The sequence below is a fragment of the Coffea arabica genome, chromosome 11e (genome assembly GCF_036785885.1).
Source record: "Coffea arabica cultivar ET-39 chromosome 11e, Coffea Arabica ET-39 HiFi, whole genome shotgun sequence".
Classification (NCBI taxonomy): domain Eukaryota; kingdom Viridiplantae; phylum Streptophyta; class Magnoliopsida; order Gentianales; family Rubiaceae; genus Coffea; species Coffea arabica.
In genome coordinates, this window is record NC_092331.1 from 40,479,849 (window position 1) to 40,503,166 (window position 23,318).

Sequence of the window (23,318 nt, forward strand, 5' to 3'; positions counted from 1 at the left end):
AAATAAATGATTCCAAATCAAATCTAAAATAAATTAAACACCGTAAAAGTGTTTTATCCCAAGCAAAATATAAAATAAATTAAAACAATACAAAAGTGAAAAATAATATAATATATTATTTGTCCAAGTATAATAATTTCAACTTCACACAAATTAAATAAATTCGTTTAGGATTAAGTAATTAATGCCTTTGAAAAAAAGAATAACTTAGTTTAGTTAGATAAATTATTTTTATGTTTATTAAATTATTTTTAATTCGTAAACGGGTCATATCGGGTCATATCAGGTCACCACGGGTTGACCCGAAATCGACCGGTTTTCTTTTCGGGTTCATCGGGTCCAACCCGAATTCCCGAAACCTCAACCCAAACCCATTAATTTCGTGTTAGGTTCGTGTCGTGTTTTCAGGTCGTGTCGAAAATTGCCACCCCTAGTTGCGGTGATACATTTGCGCCGACAAATTTGAGCGACGATCCGGGCTTTGATCGAGCCGTACCGTTCCTGATTTGTCTCGCGCCTTCAGATCCTCCTTCACGCTTCGACAAGAAGCAAAATATTAAGCAATCGTTCCGACGGAGCTAAATTACTACAGGATAAAGAACGAATAGGAAATTTGGATTTCGAAACAAAAAAGAGAGGGGTGCAACACGAGGACTTCCCAGGAGGTCACCCATCCTAGTACTACTCTCGCCCAAGCACGCTTAACTTCGGAGTTCTGATGGGATCCAGTGCATTAATGCTGGTATGATCGCACCCGCCATGTTCCTTTCGCTTTATTCTTTTAAACTACCCCGTCCTGCGAAGCAGTGTGGCTTTTCTAGACCGAAATTCATTTTAAGCGTCAATTCAAGCATTTTCCTCTTATCCTTTTATTTATTTACTTTATATTTTTTTTTGTTATTGATTTGCACCCTGTTTTTTTCCCTCATCCCGCAACTCTAAATTATCATGAAATCAATCCTTCACGCTTGCAGTTAGGGGTGGCAATTCGGGTCCAAATCAGGTTGGCGGGTCGGGTTCGGGTCAACAGACCCGCCAGAAAATCTGTTGACCCGAACCCCGACCCGCCAACCCGTGACGGGTCAGGTATGCTGACCCGAACCCGAAAATTTCAGGTTTACGGGGCGGCGGGTCGACCCGAAATGACCCGAAACTTAATTTTAATTTATTAATTTATCACTGTAATTTCTAATAAAATCAATTTCTCACAAAACTAATTACATAATCAAGTAATAAAAATTTAAATAAATGATTCCAAATCAAATCTAAAATAAATTAAACACCGTAAAAGTGTTTTATCCCAAGCAAAATATAAAATAAATTAAAACAATACAAAAGTGAAAAATAATATAATATATTATTTGTCCAAGTATAATAATTTCAACTTCACACAAATTAAATAAATTCGTTTAGGATTAAGTAATTAATGCCTTTGAAAAAAAGAATAACTTAGTTTAGTTAGATAAAATTATTTTTATATTTATTAAATTATTTTTAATTCGTAAACGGGTCATATCAGGTCACCACGGGTTGACCCGAAATCGACCGGTTTTCTTTTCGGGTTCATCGGGTCCAACCCGATTCTGACCCGAATTCCCGAAACCTCAACCCAAACCCATTAATTTCGTGTTAGGTTCGTGTCGTGTTTTCAGGTCGTGTCGAAAATTGCCACCCCTAGTTGCGGTGATACATTTGCGCCGACAAATTTGAGCGACGATCCGGGCTTTGATCGAGCCGTACCGTTCCTGATTTGTCTCGCGCCTTCAGATCCTCCTTCACGCTTCGACAAGAAGCAAAATATTAAGCAATCGTTCCGACGGAGCTAAATTACTACAGGATAAAGAACGAATAGGAAATTTGGATTTCGAAACAAAAAAGAAAAGGGTGCAACACGAGGACTTCCCAGGGGGTCACCCATCCTAGTACTACTCTCGCCCAAGCACGCTTAACTTCGGAGTTCTGATGGGATCCGGTGCATTAATGCTGGTATGATCGCACCCGCCATGTTCCTTTCGCTTTATTCTTTTAAACTACCCCGTCCTGCGAAGCAGTGTTGCTTTTCTAGACCGAAATTCATTTTAAGCGTCAATTCAAGCATTTTCCTCTTATCCTTTTATTTATTTACTTTATATTTTTTTTTGTTATTGATTTGCACCCTGTTTTTTTCCCTCATCCCGCAACTCTAAATTATCATGAAATCAATCCTTCACGCTTGCAGTTAGGGGTGGCAATTCGGGTCCAAATCAGGTTGGCGGGTCGGGTTCGGGTCAACAGACCCGCCAGAAAATCTGTTGACCCGAACCCCGACCCGCCAACCCGTGACGGGTCAGGTATGCTGACCCGAACCCGAAAATTTCAGGTTTACGGGGCGGCGGGTCGACCCGAAATGACCCGAAACTTAATTTTAATTTATTACTTTATCACTGTAATTTCTAATAAAATCAATTTCTCACAAAACTAATTACATAATCAAGTAATAAAAATTTAAATAAATGATTCCAAATCAAATCTAAAATAAATTAAACACCGTAAAAGTGTTTTATCCCAAGCAAAATATAAAATAAATTAAAACAATACAAAAGTGAAAAATAATATAATATATTATTTGTCCAAGTATAATAATTTCAACTTCACACAAATTAAATAAATTCGTTTAGGATTAAGTAATTAATGCCTTTGAAAAAAAGAATAACTTAGTTTAGTTAGATAAAATAATTTTTTTGTTTATTAAATTATTTTTAATTCGTAAACGGGTCATATCAGGTCACCACGGGTTGACCCGAAATCGACCGGTTTTCTTTTCGGGTTCATCGGGTCCAACCCGATTCTGACCCGAATTCCCGAAACCTCAACCCAAACCCATTAATTTCGTGTTAGGTTCGTGTCGTGTTTTCAGGTCGTGTCGAAAATTGCCACCCCTAGTTGCGGTGATACATTTGCGCCGACAAATTTGAGCGACGATCCGGGCTTTGATCGAGCCGTACCGTTCCTGATTTGTCTCGCGCCTTCAGATCCTCCTTCACGCTTCGACAAGAAGCAAACTATTAAGCAATCGTTCCGACGGAGCTAAATTACTACAGGATAAAGAACGAATAGGAAATTTGGATTTCGAAACAAAAAAGAGAGGGGTGCAACACGAGGACTTCCCAGGGGGTCACCCATCCTAGTACTACTCTCGCCCAAGCACGCTTAACTTCGGAGTTCTGATGGGATCCGGTGCATTAGTGCTGGTATGATCGCACCCGCCATGTTCCTTTCGCTTTATTCTTTTAAACTACCCCGTCCTGCGAAGCAGTGTGGCTTTTCTAGACCGAAATTCATTTTAAGCGTCAATTCAAGCATTTTCCTCTTATCCTTTTATTTATTTACTTTATATTTTTTTTTGTTATTGATTTGCACCCTGTTTTTTTCCCTCATCCCGCAACTCTAAATTATCATGAAATCAATCCTTCACGCTTGCAGTTAGGGGTGGCAATTCGGGTCCAAATCAGGTTGGCGGGTCGGGTTCGGGTCAACAGACCCGCCAGAAAATCTGTTGACCCGAACCCCGACCCGCCAACCCGTGACGGGTCAGGTATCCTGACCCGAACCCGAAAATTTCAGGTTTACGGGGCGGCGGGTCGACCCGAAATGACCCGAAACTTAATTTTAATTTATTAATTTATCACTGTAATTTCTGATAAAATCAATTTCTCACAAAACTAATTACATAATCAAGTAATAAAAATTTAAATAAATGATTCCAAATCAAATCTAAAATAAATTAAACACCGTAAAAGTGTTTTATCCCAAGCAAAATATAAAATAAATTAAAACAATACAAAAGTGAAAAATAATATAATATATTATTTGTCCAAGTATAATAATTTCAACTTCACACAAATTAAATAAATTCGTTTAGGATTAAGTAATTAATGCCTTTGAAAAAAAGAATAACTTAGTTTAGTTAGATAAAATTATTTTTATGTTTATTAAATTATTTTTAATTCGTAAACGGGTCATATCGGGTCATATCAGGTCACCACGGGTTGACCCGAAATCGACCGGTTTTCTTTTCGGGTTCATCGGGTCCAACCCGAATTCCCGAAACCTCAACCCAAACCCATTAATTTCGTGTTAGGTTCGTGTCGTGTTTTCAGGTCGTGTCGAAAATTGCCACCCCTAGTTGCGGTGATACATTTGCGCCGACAAATTTGAGCGACGATCCGGGCTTTGATCGAGCCGTACCGTTCCTGATTTGTCTCGCGCCTTCAGATCCTCCTTCACGCTTCGACAAGAAGCAAAATATTAAGCAATCGTTCCGACGGAGCTAAATTACTACAGGATAAAGAACGAATAGGAAATTTGGATTTCGAAACAAAAAAGAAAGGGGTGCAACACGAGGACTTCCCAGGGGGTCACCCATCCTAGTACTACTCTCGCCCAAGCACGCTTAACTTCGGAGTTCTGATGGGATCCAGTGCATTAATGCTGGTATGATCGCACCCGCCATGTTCCTTTCGCTTTATTCTTTTAAATTACCCCGTCCTGCGAAGCAGTGTGGCTTTTCTAGACCGAAATTCATTTTAAGCGTCAATTCAAGCATTTTCCTCTTATCCTTTTATTTATTTACTTTATATATTTTTTTGTTATTGATTTGCACCCTGTTTTTTTCCCTCATCCCGCAACTCTAAATTATCATGAAATCAATCCTTCACGCTTGCAGTTAGGGGTGGCAATTCGGGTCCAAATCAGGTTGGCGGGTCGGGTTCGGGTCAACAGACCCGCCAGAAAATCTGTTGACCCGAACCCCGACCCGCCAACCCGTGACGGGTCAGGTATGCTGATCCGAACCCGAAAATTTCAGGTTTACGGGGCGGCGGGTCGACCCGAAATGACCCGAAACTTAATTTTAATTTATTAATTTATCACTGTAATTTCTAATAAAATCAATTTCTCACAAAAATAATTACATAATCAAGTAATAAAAATTTAAATAAATGATTCCAAATCAAATCTAAAATAAATTAAACACCGTAAAAGTGTTTTATCCCAAGCAAAATATAAAATAAATTAAAACAATACAAAAGTGAAAAATAATATAATATATTATTTGTCCAAGTATAATAATTTCAACTTCACACAAATTAAATAAATTCGTTTAGGATTAAGTAATTAATGCCTTTGAAAAAAAGAATAACTTAGTTTAGTTAGATAAAATTATTTTTATGTTTATTAAATTATTTTTAATTCGTAAACGGGTCATATCGGGTCATATCAGGTCACCACGGGTTGACCCGAAATCGACCGGTTTTCTTTTCGGGTTCATCGGGTCCAACCCGAATTCCCGAAACCTCAACCCAAACCCATTAATTTCGTGTTAGGTTCGTGTCGTGTTTTCAGGTCGTGTCGAAAATTGCCACCCCTAGTTGCGGTGATACATTTGCGCCGACAAATTTGAGCGACGATCCGGGCTTTGATCGAGCCGTACCGTTCCTGATTTGTCTCGCGCCTTCAGATCCTCCTTCACGCTTCGACAAGAAGCAAACTATTAAGCAATCGTTCCGACGGAGCTAAATTACTACAGGATAAAGAACGAATAGGAAATTTGGATTTCGAAACAAAAAAGAGAGGGGTGCAACACGAGGACTTCCCAGGGGGTCACCCATCCTAGTACTACTCTCGCCCAAGCACGCTTAACTTCGGAGTTCTGATGGGATCCGGTGCATTAGTGCTGGTATGATCGCACCCGCCATGTTCCTTTCGCTCTATTCTTTTAAACTACCCCGTCCTGCGAAGCAGTGTGGCTTTTCTAGACCGAAATTCATTTTAAGCGTCAATTCAAGCATTTTCCTCTTATCCTTTTATTTATTTACTTTATATTTTTTTTTGTTATTGATTTGCACCCTGTTTTTTTCCCTCATCCCGCAACTCTAAATTATCATGAAATCAATCCTTCACGCTTGCAGTTAGGGGTGGCAATTCGGGTCCAAATCAGGTTGGCGGGTCGGGTTCGGGTCAACAGACCCGCCAGAAAATCTGTTGACCCGAACCCCGACCCGCCAACCCGTGACGGGTCAGGTATGCTGACCCGAACCCGAAAATTTCAGGTTTACGGGGCGGCGGGTCGACCCGAAATGACCCGAAACTTAATTTTAATTTATTAATTTATCACTGTAATTTCTAATAAAATCAATTTCTCACAAAAATAATTACATAATCAAGTAATAAAAATTTAAATAAATGATTCCAAATCAAATCTAAAATAAATTAAACACCGTAAAAGTGTTTTATCCCAAGCAAAATATAATATAAATTAAAACAATACAAAAGTGAAAAATAATATAATATATTATTTGTCCAAGTATAATAATTTCAACTTCACACAAATTAAATAAATTCGTTTAGGATTAAGTAATTAATGCCTTTGAAAAAAAGAATAACTTAGTTTAGTTAGATAAAATTATTTTTATGTTTATTAAATTATTTTTAATTCGTAAACGGGTCATATCGGGTCATATCAGGTCACCACGGGTTGACCCGAAATCGACCGGTTTTCTTTTCGGGTTCATCGGGTCCAACCCGAATTCCCGAAACCTCAACCCAAACCCATTAATTTCGTGTTAGGTTCGTGTCGTGTTTTCAGGTCGTGTCGAAAATTGCCACCCCTAGTTGCGGTGATACATTTGCGCCGACAAATTTGAGCGACGATCCGGGCTTTGATCGAGCCGTACCGTTCCTGATTTGTCTCGCGCCTTCAGATCCTCCTTCACGCTTCGACAAGAAGCAAAATATTAAGCAATCGTTCCGACGGAGCTAAATTACTACAGGATAAAGAACGAATAGGAAATTTGGATTTCGAAACAAAAAAGAAAGGGGTGCAACACGAGGACTTCCCAGGGGGTCACCCATCCTAGTACTACTCTCGCCCAAGCACGCTTAACTTCGGAGTTCTGATGGGATCCAGTGCATTAATGCTGGTATGATCGCACCCGCCATGTTCCTTTCGCTTTATTCTTTTAAACTACCCCGTCCTGCGAAGCAGTGTGGCTTTTCTAGACCGAAATTCATTTTAAGCGTCAATTCAAGCATTTTCCTCTTATCCTTTTATTTATTTACTTTATATTTTTTTTTGTTATTGATTTGCACCCTGTTTTTTTCCCTCATCCCGCAACTCTAAATTATCATGAAATCAATCCTTCACGCTTGCAGTTAGGGGTGGCAATTCGGGTCCAAATCAGGTTGGCGGGTCGGGTTCGGGTCAACAGACCCGCCAGAAAATCTGTTGACCCGAACCCCGACCCGCCAACCCGTGACGGGTCAGGTATGCTGACCCGAACCCGAAAATTTCAGGTTTACGGGGCGGCGGGTCGACCCGAAATGACCCGAAACTTAATTTTAATTTATTAATTTATCACTGTAATTTCTAATAAAATCAATTTCTCACAAAACTAATTACATAATCAAGTAATAAAAATTTAAATAAATGATTCCAAATCAAATCTAAAATAAATTAAACACCGTAAAAGTGTTTTATCCCAAGCAAAATATAAAATAAATTAAAACAATACAAAAGTGAAAAATAATATAATATATTATTTGTCCAAGTATAATAATTTCAACTTCACACAAATTAAATAAATTCGTTTAGGATTAAGTAATTAATGCCTTTGAAAAAAAGAATAACTTAGTTTAGTTAGATAAAATTATTTTTATGTTTATTAAATTATTTTTAATTCGTAAACGGGTCATATCAGGTCACCACGGGTTGACCCGAAATCGACCGGTTTTCTTTTCGGGTTCATCGGGTCCAACCCGATTCTGACCCGAATTCCCGAAACCTCAACCCAAACCCATTAATTTCGTGTTAGGTTCGTGTCGTGTTTTCAGGTCGTGTCGAAAATTGCCACCCCTAGTTGCGGTGATACATTTGCGCCGACAAATTTGAGCGACGATCCGGGCTTTGATCGAGCCGTACCGTTCCTGATTTGTCTCGCGCCTTCAGATCCTCCTTCACGCTTCGACAAGAAGCAAAATATTAAGCAATCGTTCCGACGGAGCTAAATTACTACAGGATAAAGAACGAATAGGAAATTTGGATTTCGAAACAAAAAAGAGAGGGGTGCAACACGAGGACTTCCCAGGGGGTCACCCATCCTAGTACTACTCTCGCCCAAGCACGCTTAACTTCGGAGTTCTGATGGGATCCGGTGCATTAGTGCTGGTATGATCGCACCCGCCATGTTCCTTTCGCTTTATTCTTTTAAACTACCCCGTCCTGCGAAGCAGTGTGGCTTTTCTAGACCGAAATTCATTTTAAGCGTCAATTCAAGCATTTTCCTCTTATCCTTTTATTTATTTACTTTATATTTTTTTTTGTTATTGATTTGCACCCTGTTTTTTTCCCTCATCCCGCAACTCTAAATTATCATGAAATCAATCCTTCACGCTTGCAGTTAGGGGTGGCAATTCGGGTCCAAATCAGGTTGGCGGGTCGGGTTCGGGTCAACAGACCCGCCAGAAAATCTGTTGACCCGAACCCCGACCCGCCAACCCGTGACGGGTCAGGTATGCTGACCCGAACCCGAAAATTTCAGGTTTACGGGGCGGCGGGTCGACCCGAAATGACCCGAAACTTAATTTTAATTTATTAATTTATCACTGTAATTTCTAATAAAATCAATTTCTCACAAAACTAATTACATAATCAAGTAATAAAAATTTAAATAAATGATTCCAAATCAAATCTAAAATAAATTAAACACCGTAAAAGTGTTTTATCCCAAGCAAAATATAAAATAAATTAAAACAATACAAAAGTGAAAAATAATATAATATATTATTTGTCCAAGTATAATAATTTCAACTTCACACAAATTAAATAAATTCGTTTAGGATTAAGTAATTAATGCCTTTGAAAAAAAGAATAACTTAGTTTAGTTAGATAAAATTATTTTTATGTTTATTAAATTATTTTTAATTCGTAAACGGGTCATATCAGGTCACCACGGGTTGACCCGAAATCGACCGGTTTTCTTTTCGGGTTCATCGGGTCCAACCCGATTCTGACCCGAATTCCCGAAACCTCAACCCAAACCCATTAATTTCGTGTTAGGTTCGTGTCGTGTTTTCAGGTCGTGTCGAAAATTGCCACCCCTAGTTGCGGTGATACATTTGCGCCGACAAATTTGAGCGACGATCCGGGCTTTGATCGAGCCGTACCGTTCCTGATTTGTCTCGCGCCTTCAGATCCTCCTTCACGCTTCGACAAGAAGCAAACTATTAAGCAATCGTTCCGACGGAGCTAAATTACTACAGGATAAAGAACGAATAGGAAATTTGGATTTCGAAACAAAAAAGAGAGGGGTGCAACACGAGGACTTCCCAGGGGGTCACCCATCCTAGTACTACTCTCGCCCAAGCACGCTTAACTTCGGAGTTCTGATGGGATCCGGTGCATTAGTGCTGGTATGATCGCACCCGCCATGTTCCTTTCGCTTTATTCTTTTAAACTACCCCGTCCTGCGAAGCAGTGTGGCTTTTCTAGACCGAAATTCATTTTAAGCGTCAATTCAAGCATTTTCCTCTTATCCTTTTATTTATTTACTTTATATTTTTTTTTGTTATTGATTTGCACCCTGTTTTTTTCCCTCATCCCGCAACTCTAAATTATCATGAAATCAATCCTTCACGCTTGCAGTTAGGGGTGGCAATTCGGGTCCAAATCAGGTTGGCGGGTCGGGTTCGGGTCAACAGACCCGCCAGAAAATCTGTTGACCCGAACCCCGACCCGCCAACCCGTGACGGGTCAGGTATGCTGACCCGAACCCGAAAATTTCAGGTTTACGGGGCGGCGGGTCGACCCGAAATGACCCGAAACTTAATTTTAATTTATTAATTTATCACTGTAATTTCTGATAAAATCAATTTCTCACAAAACTAATTACATAATCAAGTAATAAAAATTTAAATAAATGATTCCAAATCAAATCTAAAATAAATTAAACACCGTAAAAGTGTTTTATCCCAAGCAAAATATAAAATAAATTAAAACAATACAAAAGTGAAAAATAATATAATATATTATTTGTCCAAGTATAATAATTTCAACTTCACACAAATTAAATAAATTCGTTTAGGATTAAGTAATTAATGCCTTTGAAAAAAAGAATAACTTAGTTTAGTTAGATAAAATTATTTTTATGTTTATTAAATTATTTTTAATTCGTAAACGGGTCATATCGGGTCATATCAGGTCACCACGGGTTGACCCGAAATCGACCGGTTTTCTTTTCGGGTTCATCGGGTCCAACCCGATTCTGACCCGAATTCCCGAAACCTCAACCCAAACCCATTAATTTCGTGTTAGGTTCGTGTCGTGTTTTCAGGTCGTGTCGAAAATTGCCACCCCTAGTTGCGGTGATACATTTGCGCCGACAAATTTGAGCGACGATCCGGGCTTTGATCGAGCCGTACCGTTCCTGATTTGTCTCGCGCCTTCAGATCCTCCTTCACGCTTCGACAAGAAGCAAAATATTAAGCAATCGTTCCGACGGAGCTAAATTACTACAGGATAAAGAACGAATAGGAAATTTGGATTTCGAAACAAAAAAGAGAGGGGTGCAACACGAGGACTTCCCAGGGGGTCACCCATCCTAGTACTACTCTCGCCCAAGCACGCTTAACTTCGGAGTTCTGATGGGATCCGGTGCATTAGTGCTGGTATGATCGCACCCGCCATGTTCCTTTCGCTTTATTCTTTTAAACTACCCCGTCCTGCGAAGCAGTGTGGCTTTTCTAGACCGAAATTCATTTTAAGCGTCAATTCAAGCATTTTCCACTTATCCTTTTATTTATTTACTTTATATTTTTTTTTGTTATTGATTTGCACCCTGTTTTTTTCCCTCATCCCGCAACTCTAAATTATCATGAAATCAATCCTTCACGCTTGCAGTTAGGGGTGGCAATTCGGGTCCAAATCAGGTTGGCGGGTCGGGTTCGGGTCAACAGACCCGCCAGAAAATCTGTTGACCCGAACCCCGACCCGCCAACCCGTGACGGGTCAGGTATGCTGACCCGAACCCGAAAATTTCAGGTTTACGGGGCGGCGGGTCGACCCGAAATGACCCGAAACTTAATTTTAATTTATTAATTTATCACTGTAATTTCTAATAAAATCAATTTCTCACAAAACTAATTACATAATCAAGTAATAAAAATTTAAATAAATGATTCCAAATCAAATCTAAAATAAATTAAACACCGTAAAAGTGTTTTATCCCAAGCAAAATATAAAATAAATTAAAACAATACAAAAGTGAAAAATAATATAATATATTATTTGTCCAAGTATAATAATTTCAACTTCACACAAATTAAATAAATTCGTTTAGGATTAAGTAATTAATGCCTTTGAAAAAAAGAATAACTTAGTTTAGTTAGATAAAATTATTTTTATGTTTATTAAATTATTTTTAATTCGTAAACGGGTCATATCAGGTCACCACGGGTTGACCCGAAATCGACCGGTTTTCTTTTCGGGTTCATCGGGTCCAACCCGATTCTGACCCGAATTCCCGAAACCTCAACCCAAACCCATTAATTTCGTGTTAGGTTCGTGTCGTGTTTTCAGGTCGTGTCGAAAATTGCCACCCCTAGTTGCGGTGATACATTTGCGCCGACAAATTTGAGCGACGATCCGGGCTTTGATCGAGCCGTACCGTTCCTGATTTGTCTCGCGCCTTCAGATCCTCCTTCACGCTTCGACAAGAAGCAAAATATTAAGCAATCGTTCCGACGGAGCTAAATTACTACAGGATAAAGAACGAATAGGAAATTTGGATTTCGAAACAAAAAAGAGAGAGGTGCAACACGAGGACTTCCCAGGGGGTCACCCATCCTAGTACTACTCTCGCCCAAGCACGCTTAACTTCGGAGTTCTGATGGGATCCGGTGCATTAGTGCTGGTATGATCGCACCCGCCATGTTCCTTTCGCTTTATTCTTTTAAACTACCCCGTCCTGCGAAGCAGTGTGGCTTTTCTAGACCGAAATTCATTTTAAGCGTCAATTCAAGCATTTTCCTTTTATCCTTTTATTTATTTACTTTATATTTTTTTTTGTTATTGATTTGCACCCTGTTTTTTTCCCTCATCCCGCAACTCTAAATTATCATGAAATCAATCCTTCACGCTTGCAGTTAGGGGTGGCAATTCGGGTCCAAATCAGGTTGGCGGGTCGGGTTCGGGTCAACAGACCCGCCAGAAAATCTGTTGACCCGAACCCCGACCCGCCAACCCGTGACGGGTCAGGTATGCTGACCCGAACCCGAAAATTTCAGGTTTACGGGGCGGCGGGTCGACCCGAAATGAACCGAAACTTAATTTTAATTTATTAATTTATCACTGTAATTTCTAATAAAATCAATTTCTCACAAAACTAATTACATAATCAAGTAATAAAAATTTAAATAAATGATTCCAAATCAAATCTAAAATAAATTAAACACCGTAAAAGTGTTTTATCCCAAGCAAAATATAAAATAAATTAAAACAATACAAAAGTGAAAAATAATATAATATATTATTTGTCCAAGTATAATAATTTCAACTTCACACAAATTAAATAAATTCGTTTAGGATTAAGTAATTAATGCCTTTGAAAAAAAGAATAACTTAGTTTAGTTAGATAAAATTATTTTTATGTTTATTAAATTATTTTTAATTCGTAAACGGGTCATATCGGGTCATATCAGGTCACCACGGGTTGACCCGAAATCGACCGGTTTTCTTTTCGGGTTCATCGGGTCCAACCCGAATTCCCGAAACCTCAACCCAAACCTATTAATTTCGTGTTAGGTTCGTGTCGTGTTTTCAGGTCGTGTCGAAAATTGCCACCCCTAGTTGCGGTGATACATTTGCGCCGACAAATTTGAACGACGATCCGGGCTTTGATCGAGCCGTACCGTTCCTGATTTGTCTCGCGCCTTCAGATCCTCCTTCACGCTTCAACAAGAAGCAAAATATTAAGCAATCGTTCTGACGGAGCTAAATTACTACGGGATAAAGAACGAATAGGAAATTTGGATTTCGAAACAAAAAAGAGAGGGGTGCAACACGAGGACTTCCCAGGGGGTCACCCATCCTAGTACTACTCTCGCCCAAGCACGCTTAACTTCGGAGTTCTGATGGGATCCGGTGCATTAGTGCTGGTATGATCGCACCCGCCATGTTCCTTTCGCTTTATTCTTTTAAACTACCCCGTCCTGCGAAGCAGTGTGGCTTTTCTAGACCGAAATTCATTTTAAGCGTCAATTCAAGCATTTTCCTCTTATCCTTTTATTTATTTACTTTATATTTTTTTTTGTTATTGATTTGCACCCTGTTTTTTTCCCTCATCCCGCAACTCTAAATTATCATGAAATCAATCCTTCACGCTTGCAGTTAGGGGTGGCAATTCGGGTCCAAATCAGGTTGGCGGGTCGGGTTCGGGTCAACAGACCCGCCAGAAAATCTGTTGACCCGAACCCCGACCCGCCAACCCGTGACGGGTCAGGTATGCTGACCCGAACCCGAAAATTTCAGGTTTACGGGGCGGCGGGTCGACCCGAAATGACCCGAAACTTAATTTTAATTTATTAATTTATCACTGTAATTTCTAATAAAATCAATTTCTCACAAAACTAATTACATAATCAAGTAATAAAAATTTAAATAAATGATTCCAAATCAAATCTAAAATAAATTAAACACCGTAAAAGTGTTTTATCCCAAGCAAAATATAAAATAAATTAAAACAATACAAAAGTGAAAAATAATATAATATATTATTTGTCCAAGTATAATAATTTCAACTTCACACAAATTAAATAAATTCGTTTAGGATTAAGTAATTAATGCCTTTGAAAAAAAGAATAACTTAGTTTAGTTAGATAAAATTATTTTTATGTTTATTAAATTATTTTTAATTCGTAAACGGGTCATATCAGGTCACCACGGGTTGACCCGAAATCGACCGGTTTTCTTTTCGGGTTCATCGGGTCCAACCCGATTCTGACCCGAATTCCCGAAACCTCAACCCAAACCCATTAATTTCGTGTTAGGTTCGTGTCGTGTTTTCAGGTCGTGTCGAAAATTGCCACCCCTAGTTGCGGTGATACATTTGCGCCGACAAATTTGAGCGACGATCCGGGCTTTGATCGAGCCGTACCGTTCCTGATTTGTCTCGCGCCTTCAGATCCTCCTTCACGCTTCGACAAGAAGCAAACTATTAAGCAATCGTTCCGACGGAGCTAAATTACTACAGGATAAAGAACGAATAGGAAATTTGGATTTCGAAACAAAAAAGAGAGGGGTGCAACACGAGGACTTCCCAGGGGGTCACCCATCCTAGTACTACTCTCGCCCAAGCACGCTTAACTTCGGAGTTCTGATGGGATCCGGTGCATTAGTGCTGGTATGATCGCACCCGCCATGTTCCTTTCGCTTTATTCTTTTAAACTACCCCGTCCTGCGAAGCAGTGTGGCTTTTCTAGACCGAAATTCATTTTAAGCGTCAATTCAAGCATTTTCCTCTTATCCTTTTATTTATTTACTTTATATTTTTTTTTGTTATTGATTTGCACCCTGTTTTTTTCCCTCATCCCGCAACTCTAAATTATCATGAAATCAATCCTTCACGCTTGCAGTTAGGGGTGGCAATTCGGGTCCAAATCAGGTTGGCGGGTCGGGTTCGGGTCAACAGACCCGCCAGAAAATCTGTTGACCCGAACCCCGACCCGCCAACCCGTGACGGGTCAGGTATGCTGACCCGAACCCGAAAATTTCAGGTTTACGGGGCGGCGGGTCGACCCGAAATGACCCGAAACTTAATTTTAATTTATTAATTTATCACTGTAATTTCTAATAAAATCAATTTCTCACAAAACTAATTACATAATCAAGTAATAAAAATTTAAATAAATGATTCCAAATCAAATCTAAAATAAATTAAACACCGTAAAAGTGTTTTATCCCAAGCAAAATATAAAATAAATTAAAACAATACAAAAGTGAAAAATAATATAATATATTATTTGTCCAAGTATAATAATTTCAACTTCACACAAATTAAATAAATTCGTTTAGGATTAAGTAATTAATGCCTTTGAAAAAAAGAATAACTTAGTTTAGTTAGATAAAATTATTTTTATGTTTATTAAATTATTTTTAATTCGTAAACGGGTCATATCAGGTCACCACGGGTTGACCCGAAATCGACCGGTTTTCTTTTCGGGTTCATCGGGTCCAACCCGATTCTGACCCGAATTCCCGAAACCTCAACCCAAACCCATTAATTTCGTGTTAGGTTCGTGTCGTGTTTTCAGGTCGTGTCGAAAATTGCCACCCCTAGTTGCGGTGATACATTTGCGCCGACAAATTTGAGCGACGATCCGGGCTTTGATCGAGCCGTACCGTTCCTGATTTGTCTCGCGCCTTCAGATCCTCCTTCACGCTTCGACAAGAAGCAAAATATTAAGCAATCGTTCCGACGGAGCTAAATTACTACAGGATAAAGAACGAATAGGAAATTTGGATTTCGAAACAAAAAAGAGAGGGGTGCAACACGAGGACTTCCCAGGGGGTCACCCATCCTAGTACTACTCTCGCCCAAGCACGCTTAACTTCGGAGTTCTGATGGGATCCGGTGCATTAGTGCTGGTATGATCGCACCCGCCATGTTCCTTTCGCTTTATTCTTTTAAACTACCCCGTCCTGCGAAGCAGTGTGGCTTTTCTAGACCGAAATTCATTTTAAGCGTCAATTCAAGCATTTTCCTCTTATCCTTTTATTTATTTACTTTATATTTTTTTTTGTTATTGATTTGCACCCTGTTTTTTTCCCTCATCCCGCAACTCTAAATTATCATGAAATCAATCCTTCACGCTTGCAGTTAGGGGTGGCAATTCGGGTCCAAATCAGGTTGGCGGGTCGGGTTCGGGTCAACAGACCCGCCAGAAAATCTGTTGACCCGAACCCCGACCCGCCAACCCGTGACGGGTCAGGTATGCTGACCCGAACCCGAAAATTTCAGGTTTACGGGGCGGCGGGTCGACCCGAAATGACCCGAAACTTAATTTTAATTTATTAATTTATCACTGTAATTTCTAATAAAATCAATTTCTCACAAAACTAATTACATAATCAAGTAATAAAAATTTAAATAAATGATTCCAAATCAAATCTAAAATAAATTAAACACCGTAAAAGTGTTTTATCCCAAGCAAAATATAAAATAAATTAAAACAATACAAAAGTGAAAAATAATATAATATATTATTTGTCCAAGTATAATAATTTCAACTTCACACAAATTAAATAAATTCGTTTAGGATTAAGTAATTAATGCCTTTGAAAAAAAGAATAACTTAGTTTAGTTAGATAAAATTATTTTTATGTTTATTAAATTATTTTTAATTCGTAAACGGGTCATATCAGGTCACCACGGGTTGACCCGAAATCGACCGGTTTTCTTTTCGGGTTCATCGGGTCCAACCCGATTCTGACCCGAATTCCCGAAACCTCAACCCAAACCCATTAATTTCGTGTTAGGTTCGTGTCGTGTTTTCAGGTCGTGTCGAAAATTGCCACCCCTAGTTGCGGTGATACATTTGCGCCGACAAATTTGAGCGACGATCCGGGCTTTGATCGAGCCGTACCGTTCCTGATTTGTCTCGCGCCTTCAGATCCTCCTTCACGCTTCGACAAGAAGCAAAATATTAAGCAATCGTTCCGACGGAGCTAAATTACTACAGGATAAAGAACGAATAGGAAATTTGGATTTCGAAACAAAAAAGAGAGGGGTGCAACACGAGGACTTCCCAGGGGGTCACCCATCCTAGTACTACTCTCGCCCAAGCACGCTTAACTTCGGAGTTCTGATGGGATCCGGTGCATTAGTGCTGGTATGATCGCACCCGCCATGTTCCTTTCGCTTTATTCTTTTAAACTACCCCGTCCTGCGAAGCAGTGTGGCTTTTCTAGACCGAAATTCATTTTAAGCGTCAATTCAAGCATTTTCCTCTTATCCTTTTATTTATTTACTTTATATTTTTTTTTGTTATTGATTTGCACCCTGTTTTTTTCCCTCATCCCGCAACTCTAAATTATCATGAAATCAATCCTTCACGCTTGCAGTTAGGGGTGGCAATTCGGGTCCAAATCAGGTTGGCGGGTCGGGTTCGGGTCAACAGACCCGCCAGAAAATCTGTTGACCCGAACCCCGACCCGCCAACCCGTGACGGGTCAGGTATGCTGACCCGAACCCGAAAATTTCAGGTTTACGGGGCGGCGGGTCGACCCGAAATGACCCGAAACTTAATTTTAATTTATTAATTTATCACTGTAATTTCTAATAAAATCAATTTCTCACAAAACTAATTACATAATCAAGTAATAAAAATTTAAATAAATGATTCCAAATCAAATCTAAAATAAATTAAACACCGTAAAAGTGTTTTATCCCAAGCAAAATATAAAATAAATTAAAACAATACAAAAGTGAAAAATAATATAATATATTATTTGTCCAAGTATAATAATTTCAACTTCACACAAATTAAATAAATTCGTTTAGGATTAAGTAATTAATGCCTTTGAAAAAAAGAATAACTTAGTTCAGTTAGATAAAATTATTTTTATGTTTATTAAATTATTTTTAATTCGTAAACGGGTCATATCAGGTCACCACGGGTTGACCCGAAATCGACCGGTTTTCTTTTCGGGTTCATCGGGTCCAACCCGATTCTGACCCGAATTCCCGAAACCTCAACCCAAACCCATTAATTTCGTGTTAGGTTCGTGTCGTGTTTTCAGGTCGTGTCGAAAATTGCCACCCCTAGTTGCGGTGATACATTTGCGCCGACAAATTTGAGCGACGATCCGGGCTTTGATCGAGCCGTACCGTTCCTGATTTGTCTCGCGCCTTCAGATCCTCCTTCACGCTTCGACAAGAAGCAAAATATTAAGCAATCGTTCCGACGGAGCTAAATTACTACAGGATAAAGAACGAATAGGAAATTTGGATTTCGAAACAAAAAAGAGAGGGGTGCAACACGAGGACTTCCCAGGGGGTCACCCATCCTAGTACTACTCTCGCCCAAGCACGCTTAACTTCGGAGTTCTGATGGGATCCGGTGCATTAGTGCTGGTATGATCGCACCCGCCATGTTCCTTTCGCTTTATTCTTTTAAACTACCCCGTCCTGCGAAGCAGTGTGGCTTTTCTAGACCGAAATTCATTTTAAGCGTCAATTCAAGCATTTTCCTCTTATCCTTTTATTTATTTACTTTATATTTTTTTTTGTTATTGATTTGCACCCTGTTTTTTTCCCTCATCCCGCAACTCTAAATTATCATGAAATCAATCCTTCACGCTTGCAGTTAGGGGTGGCAATTCGGGTCCAAATCAGGTTGGCGGGTCGGGTTCGGGTCAACAGACCCGCCAGAAAATCTGTTGACCCGAACCCCGACCCGCCAACCCGTGACGGGTCAGGTATGCTGACCCGAACCCGAAAATTTCAGGTTTACGGGGCGGCGGGTCGACCCGAAATGACCCGAAACTTAATTTTAATTTATTAATTTATCACTGTAATTTCTAATAAAATCAATTTCTCACAAAACTAATTACATAATCAAGTAATAAAAATTTAAATAAATGATTCCAAATCAAATCTAAAATAAATTAAACACCGTAAAAGTGTTTTATCCCAAGCAAAATATAAAATAAATTAAAACAATACAAAAGTGAAAAATAATATAATATATTATTTGTCCAAGTATAATAATTTCAACTTCACACAAATTAAATAAATTCGTTTAGGATTAAGTAATTAATGCCTTTGAAAAAAAGAATAACTTAGTTCAGTTAGATAAAATTATTTTTATGTTTATTAAATTATTTTTAATTCGTAAACGGGTCATATCAGGTCACCACGGGTTGACCCGAAATCGACCGGTTTTCTTTTCGGGTTCATCGGGTCCAACCCGATTCTGACCCGAATTCCCGAAACCTCAACCCAAACCCATTAATTTCGTGTTAGGTTCGTGTCGTGTTTTCAGGTCGTGTCGAAAATTGCCACCCCTAGTTGCGGTGATACATTTGCGCCGACAAATTTGAGCGACGATCCGGGCTTTGATCGAGCCGTACCGTTCCTGATTTGTCTCGCGCCTTCAGATCCTCCTTCACGCTTCGACAAGAAGCAAAATATTAAGCAATCGTTCCGACGGAGCTAAATTACTACAGGATAAAGAACGAATAGGAAATTTGGATTTCGAAACAAAAAAGAGAGGGGTGCAACACGAGGACTTCCCAGGGGGTCACCCATCCTAGTACTACTCTCGCCCAAGCACGCTTAACTTCGGAGTTCTGATGGGATCCGGTGCATTAGTGCTGGTATGATCGCACCCGCCATGTTCCTTTCGCTTTATTCTTTTAAACTACCCCGTCCTGCGAAGCAGTGTGGCTTTTCTAGACCGAAATTCATTTTAAGCGTCAATTCAAGCATTTTCCTCTTATCCTTTTATTTATTTACTTTATATTTTTTTTTGTTATTGATTTGCACCCTGTTTTTTTCCCTCATCCCGCAACTCTAAATTATCATGAAATCAATCCTTCACGCTTGCAGTTAGGGGTGGCAATTCGGGTCCAAATCAGGTTGGCGGGTCGGGTTCGGGTCAACAGACCCGCCAGAAAATCTGTTGACCCGAACCCCGACCCGCCAACCCGTGACGGGTCAGGTATGCTGACCCGAACCCGAAAATTTCAGGTTTACGGGGCGGCGGGTCGACCCGAAATGACCCGAAACTTAATTTTAATTTATTAATTTATCACTGTAATTTCTAATAAAATCAATTTCTCACAAAACTAATTACATAATCAAGTAATAAAAATTTAAATAAATGATTCCAAATCAAATCTAAAATAAATTAAACACCGTAAAAGTGTTTTATCCCAAGCAAAATATAAAATAAATTAAAACAATACAAAAGTGAAAAATAATATAATATATTATTTGTCCAAGTATAATAATTTCAACTTCACACAAATTAAATAAATTCGTTTAGGATTAAGTAATTAATGCCTTTGAAAAAAAGAATAACTTAGTTTAGTTAGATAAAATTATTTTTATGTTTATTAAATTATTTTTAATTCGTAAACGGGTCATATCGGGTCATATCAGGTCACCACGGGTTGACCCGAAATCGACCGGTTTTCTTTTCGGGTTCATCGGGTCCAACCCGATTCTGACCCGAATTCCCGAAACCTCAACCCAAACCCATTAATTTCGTGTTAGGTTCGTGTCGTGTTTTCAGGTCGTGTCGAAAATTGCCACCCCTAGTTGCGGTGATACATTTGCGCCGACAAATTTGAGCGACGATCCGGGCTTTGATCGAGCCGTACCGTTCCTGATTTGTCTCGCGCCTTCAGATCCTCCTTCACGCTTCGACAAGAAGCAAAATATTAAGCAATCGTTCCGACGGAGCTAAATTACTACAGGATAAAGAACGAATAGGAAATTTGGATTTCGAAACAAAAAAGAGAGGGGTGCAACACGAGGACTTCCCAGGGGGTCACCCATCCTAGTACTACTCTCGCCCAAGCACGCTTAACTTCGGAGTTCTGATGGGATCCGGTGCATTAGTGCTGGTATGATCGCACCCGCCATGTTCCTTTCGCTTTATTCTTTTAAACTACCCCGTCCTGCGAAGCAGTGTGGCTTTTCTAGACCGAAATTCATTTTAAGCGTCAATTCAAGCATTTTCCTCTTATCCTTTTATTTATTTACTTTATATTTTTTTTTGTTATTGATTTGCACCCTGTTTTTTTCCCTCATCCCGCAACTCTAAATTATCATGAAATCAATCCTTCACGCTTGCAGTTAGGGGTGGCAATTCGGGTCCAAATCAGGTTGGCGGGTCGGGTTCGGGTCAACAGACCCGCCAGAAAATCTGTTGACCCGAACCCCGACCCGCCAACCCGTGACGGGTCAGGTATGCTGACCCGAACCCGAAAATTTCAGGTTTACGGGGCGGCGGGTCGACCCGAAATGACCCGAAACTTAATTTTAATTTATTAATTTATCACTGTAATTTCTAATAAAATCAATTTCTCACAAAACTAATTACATAATCAAGTAATAAAAATTTAAATAAATGATTCCAAATCAAATCTAAAATAAATTAAACACCGTAAAAGTGTTTTATCCCAAGCAAAATATAAAATAAATTAAAACAATACAAAAGTGAAAAATAATATAATATATTATTTGTCCAAGTATAATAATTTCAACTTCACACAAATTAAATAAATTCGTTTAGGATTAAGTAATTAATGCCTTTGAAAAAAAGAATAACTTAGTTTAGTTAGATAAAATTATTTTTATGTTTATTAAATTATTTTTAATTCGTAAACGGGTCATATCGGGTCATATCAGGTCACCACGGGTTGACCCGAAATCGACCGGTTTTCTTTTCGGGTTCATCGGGTCCAACCCGATTCTGACCCGAATTCCCGAAACCTCAACCCAAACCCATTAATTTCGTGTTAGGTTCGTGTCGTGTTTTCAGGTCGTGTCGAAAATTGCCACCCCTAGTTGCGGTGATACATTTGCGCCGACAAATTTGAGCGACGATCCGGGCTTTGATCGAGCCGTACCGTTCCTGATTTGTCTCGCGCCTTCAGATCCTCCTTCACGCTTCGACAAGAAGCAAAATATTAAGCAATCGTTCCGACGGAGCTAAATTACTACAGGATAAAGAACGAATAGGAAATTTGGATTTCGAAACAAAAAAGAGAGGGGTGCAACACGAGGACTTCCCAGGGGGTCACCCATCCTAGTACTACTCTCGCCCAAGCACGCTTAACTTCGGAGTTCTGATGGGATCCGGTGCATTAGTGCTGGTATGATCGCACCCGCCATGTTCCTTTCGCTTTATTCTTTTAAACTACCCCGTCCTGCGAAGCAGTGTGGCTTTTCTAGACCGAAATTCATTTTAAGCGTCAATTCAAGCATTTTCCTCTTATCCTTTTATTTATTTACTTTATATTTTTTTTTGTTATTGATTTGCACCCTGTTTTTTTCCCTCATCCCGCAACTCTAAATTATCATGAAATCAATCCTTCACGCTTGCAGTTAGGGGTGGCAATTCGGGTCCAAATCAGGTTGGCGGGTCGGGTTCGGGTCAACAGACCCGCCAGAAAATCTGTTGACCCGAACCCCGACCCGCCAACCCGTGACGGGTCAGGTATGCTGACCCGAACCCGAAAATTTCAGGTTTACGGGGCGGCGGGTCGACCCGAAATGACCCGAAACTTAATTTTAATTTATTAATTTATCACTGTAATTTCTAATAAAATCAATTTCTCACAAAACTAATTACATAATCAAGTAATAAAAATTTAAATAAATGATTCCAAATCAAATCTAAAATAAATTAAACACCGTAAAAGTGTTTTATCCCAAGCAAAATATAAAATAAATTAAAACAATACAAAAGTGAAAAATAATATAATATATTATTTGTCCAAGTATAATAATTTCAACTTCACACAAATTAAATAAATTCGTTTAGGATTAAGTAATTAATGCCTTTGAAAAAAAGAATAACTTAGTTTAGTTAGATAAAATTATTTTTATGTTTATTAAATTATTTTTAATTCGTAAACGGGTCATATCGGGTCATATCAGGTCACCACGGGTTGATCCGAAATCGACCGGTTTTCTTTTCGGGTTCATCGGGTCCAACCCGATTCTGACCCGAATTCCCGAAACCTCAACCCAAACCCATTAATTTCGTGTTAGGTTCGTGTCGTGTTTTCAGGTCGTGTCGAAAATTGCCACCCCTAGTTGCGGTGATACATTTGCGCCGACAAATTTGAGCGACGATCCGGGCTTTGATCGAGCCGTACCGTTCCTGATTTGTCTCGCGCCTTCAGATCCTCCTTCACGCTTCGACAAGAAGCAAAATATTAAGCAATCGTTCCGACGGAGCTAAATTACTACAGGATAAAGAACGAATAGGAAATTTGGATTTCGAAACAAAAAAGAGAGGGGTGCAACACGAGGACTTCCCAGGGGGTCACCCATCCTAGTACTACTCTCGCCCAAGCACGCTTAACTTCGGAGTTCTGATGGGATCCGGTGCATTAGTGCTGGTATGATCGCACCCGCCATGTTCCTTTCGCTTTATTCTTTTAAACTACCCCGTCCTGCGAAGCAGTGTGGCTTTTCTAGACCGAAATTCATTTTAAGCGTCAATTCAAGCATTTTCCTCTTATCCTTTTATTTATTTACTTTATATTT

The 23,318-nt window shown here is 39.3% G+C and overlaps 19 non-coding genes across 19 annotated transcripts; all 19 read right to left on the reverse strand.

Annotated features, from left to right (window-relative positions):
- Nucleotides 1-637: 637 nt before the first annotated feature.
- LOC140030777 (5S ribosomal RNA) lies at nt 638-756 on the reverse strand. Its single transcript, XR_011834696.1, has one exon. It is a non-coding gene; the product is annotated as a 5S ribosomal RNA (ribosomal RNA).
- Nucleotides 757-1,881: 1,125 nt separating this feature from the next.
- LOC140030689 (5S ribosomal RNA) lies at nt 1,882-2,000 on the reverse strand. Its single transcript, XR_011834608.1, has one exon. It is a non-coding gene; the product is annotated as a 5S ribosomal RNA (ribosomal RNA).
- Nucleotides 2,001-3,125: 1,125 nt separating this feature from the next.
- LOC140028451 (5S ribosomal RNA) lies at nt 3,126-3,244 on the reverse strand. The gene has a single exon (XR_011832354.1). It is a non-coding gene; the product is annotated as a 5S ribosomal RNA (ribosomal RNA).
- A 1,124-nt stretch (nt 3,245-4,368) lies between these two features.
- On the reverse strand, nt 4,369-4,487 carry LOC140030867 (5S ribosomal RNA). The gene has a single exon (XR_011834786.1). It is a non-coding gene; the product is annotated as a 5S ribosomal RNA (ribosomal RNA).
- A 1,124-nt stretch (nt 4,488-5,611) lies between these two features.
- Nucleotides 5,612-5,730, reverse strand: LOC140028452 (5S ribosomal RNA). Its single transcript, XR_011832355.1, has one exon. It is a non-coding gene; the product is annotated as a 5S ribosomal RNA (ribosomal RNA).
- A 1,124-nt stretch (nt 5,731-6,854) lies between these two features.
- LOC140030868 (5S ribosomal RNA) lies at nt 6,855-6,973 on the reverse strand. Its single transcript, XR_011834787.1, has one exon. It is a non-coding gene; the product is annotated as a 5S ribosomal RNA (ribosomal RNA).
- A 1,125-nt stretch (nt 6,974-8,098) lies between these two features.
- Nucleotides 8,099-8,217, reverse strand: LOC140028453 (5S ribosomal RNA). The gene has a single exon (XR_011832356.1). It is a non-coding gene; the product is annotated as a 5S ribosomal RNA (ribosomal RNA).
- A 1,125-nt stretch (nt 8,218-9,342) lies between these two features.
- On the reverse strand, nt 9,343-9,461 carry LOC140028454 (5S ribosomal RNA). Its single transcript, XR_011832357.1, has one exon. It is a non-coding gene; the product is annotated as a 5S ribosomal RNA (ribosomal RNA).
- Nucleotides 9,462-10,596: 1,135 nt separating this feature from the next.
- Nucleotides 10,597-10,715, reverse strand: LOC140028455 (5S ribosomal RNA). The gene has a single exon (XR_011832358.1). It is a non-coding gene; the product is annotated as a 5S ribosomal RNA (ribosomal RNA).
- A 1,125-nt stretch (nt 10,716-11,840) lies between these two features.
- Nucleotides 11,841-11,959, reverse strand: LOC140030643 (5S ribosomal RNA). Its single transcript, XR_011834558.1, has one exon. It is a non-coding gene; the product is annotated as a 5S ribosomal RNA (ribosomal RNA).
- Nucleotides 11,960-13,083: 1,124 nt separating this feature from the next.
- On the reverse strand, nt 13,084-13,202 carry LOC140028457 (5S ribosomal RNA). Its single transcript, XR_011832360.1, has one exon. It is a non-coding gene; the product is annotated as a 5S ribosomal RNA (ribosomal RNA).
- Nucleotides 13,203-14,327: 1,125 nt separating this feature from the next.
- On the reverse strand, nt 14,328-14,446 carry LOC140028458 (5S ribosomal RNA). The gene has a single exon (XR_011832361.1). It is a non-coding gene; the product is annotated as a 5S ribosomal RNA (ribosomal RNA).
- A 1,125-nt stretch (nt 14,447-15,571) lies between these two features.
- Nucleotides 15,572-15,690, reverse strand: LOC140028459 (5S ribosomal RNA). The gene has a single exon (XR_011832362.1). It is a non-coding gene; the product is annotated as a 5S ribosomal RNA (ribosomal RNA).
- Nucleotides 15,691-16,815: 1,125 nt separating this feature from the next.
- On the reverse strand, nt 16,816-16,934 carry LOC140028460 (5S ribosomal RNA). Its single transcript, XR_011832363.1, has one exon. It is a non-coding gene; the product is annotated as a 5S ribosomal RNA (ribosomal RNA).
- A 1,125-nt stretch (nt 16,935-18,059) lies between these two features.
- Nucleotides 18,060-18,178, reverse strand: LOC140028461 (5S ribosomal RNA). Its single transcript, XR_011832364.1, has one exon. It is a non-coding gene; the product is annotated as a 5S ribosomal RNA (ribosomal RNA).
- A 1,125-nt stretch (nt 18,179-19,303) lies between these two features.
- Nucleotides 19,304-19,422, reverse strand: LOC140028463 (5S ribosomal RNA). Its single transcript, XR_011832366.1, has one exon. It is a non-coding gene; the product is annotated as a 5S ribosomal RNA (ribosomal RNA).
- Nucleotides 19,423-20,557: 1,135 nt separating this feature from the next.
- Nucleotides 20,558-20,676, reverse strand: LOC140028464 (5S ribosomal RNA). Its single transcript, XR_011832367.1, has one exon. It is a non-coding gene; the product is annotated as a 5S ribosomal RNA (ribosomal RNA).
- Nucleotides 20,677-21,811: 1,135 nt separating this feature from the next.
- Nucleotides 21,812-21,930, reverse strand: LOC140028465 (5S ribosomal RNA). Its single transcript, XR_011832368.1, has one exon. It is a non-coding gene; the product is annotated as a 5S ribosomal RNA (ribosomal RNA).
- Nucleotides 21,931-23,065: 1,135 nt separating this feature from the next.
- LOC140028466 (5S ribosomal RNA) lies at nt 23,066-23,184 on the reverse strand. Its single transcript, XR_011832369.1, has one exon. It is a non-coding gene; the product is annotated as a 5S ribosomal RNA (ribosomal RNA).
- Nucleotides 23,185-23,318: the final 134 nt, after the last annotated feature.